This window comes from Ailuropoda melanoleuca, chromosome 19, assembly GCF_002007445.2.
Source record: "Ailuropoda melanoleuca isolate Jingjing chromosome 19, ASM200744v2, whole genome shotgun sequence".
Classification (NCBI taxonomy): Eukaryota; Metazoa; Chordata; class Mammalia; order Carnivora; family Ursidae; genus Ailuropoda; species Ailuropoda melanoleuca.
In genome coordinates this window covers 28,624,199-28,625,346 of record NC_048236.1, presented here as the reverse complement: position 1 = coordinate 28,625,346, position 1,148 = coordinate 28,624,199, and the positions used below count along the sequence as shown (strand labels likewise).

The window sequence follows — 1,148 nt, the reverse complement described above, 5'->3', positions numbered from 1 at the left end:
TCCCCTCAGAAACGGCATAAACTCTTGGTCTAAAACAATTCTAACCAAAAACACAATTTCACTGACCAAGATGGACTATGACAATTATAAATTGTAATGTGTAATTTAGGTTATGTGTTCCAACAAAGGCAGGGATTTTTGTTTGTTTTATTTGCTTCTATTTTCTCAGAACTTAGGATAGTACTTTCTCAATAAAAAATTTGTGGAGTAAATTAGTTGAATAAATAATCTGATATAAGTATCAAATGAAAGTTTTATCAACAAAATATTATTTAAGATTATTTTTTGGAAAATAGTATTAGCCAGGGGAGCCAAAACATGCAACACATAATGTAAAAGAAGCTGAAAAGCTGGGACACCTGCGTGGCTCTGTTGGCTAAGTGTCTGTCTTTAGCTTAGGTCATGATCCCAGGGTCCTGAGGTTGAGTCCTGCATCAGGCTCCTTGCTTAGCGGGGAGTCTGCTTCTCCCCCTATGTGTGCTCTCTCTCTCTCTGACAAATAAATAAATAAAATCTTAAAAAAAAAAAAAAAAGAAGCTGAAAAACTCAAGATGATTCTATAATGAAAAAGTTTCCAAGGTGGGAGGCAGAGAAGTTGGTCTCTGGGTGCTTTGCCATTAGCTTGCAATAACAGGACTTTGGTCTGGTCATTTTAAACTTTATGCACCTCAGTTTTCTCATCTGTGAATTGAAGATGTTGAAAGAGATTTCTACACTCCCTTCCATGTCAGTATTAAATCTGTGTGATTGCTTAGGAATGATACCTGATGGGAGTTATGTATTTGCGTGTCATCCTTCGTATGGGCCATGCTAATCTTCTCTGTATTGTTCCAATTTCAGTATGTGTGCTGCCAAAGCAAGCACCCTGATGGGAGTTACGTACAACCTAATTTGACTGTTCTGTAGACTACTTCCATCAGTTGCTGGTCATTTTCTCATATTCTAAATTTATTAATGTCTCAGACAGTGATGACAATGGCGATGGGCAGGCAAAGAATAGAAACAATGGTATCAACTTACAGGAAAAACTTTCTAGCAGATGAAGCTTTATCAGAATACAAAATAAAATAGTAAGCTAAGGGATGAGTAAGTAGGGAAAAAATAAGATGATGCATTCTATCTGTCTCTATGGCGCATTTGAATTTAAG

At 36.5% G+C, this 1,148-nt stretch overlaps 1 non-coding gene across 1 annotated transcript; it reads right to left on the bottom strand.

Annotated features, from left to right (window-relative positions):
• Positions 1-758: 758 nt before the first annotated feature.
• Positions 759-864, bottom strand: LOC117797194. The gene has a single exon (XR_004622112.1). It is a non-coding gene; the product is annotated as a U6 spliceosomal RNA (small nuclear RNA).
• Between the last annotated feature and the right edge of the window lie 284 nt (positions 865-1,148).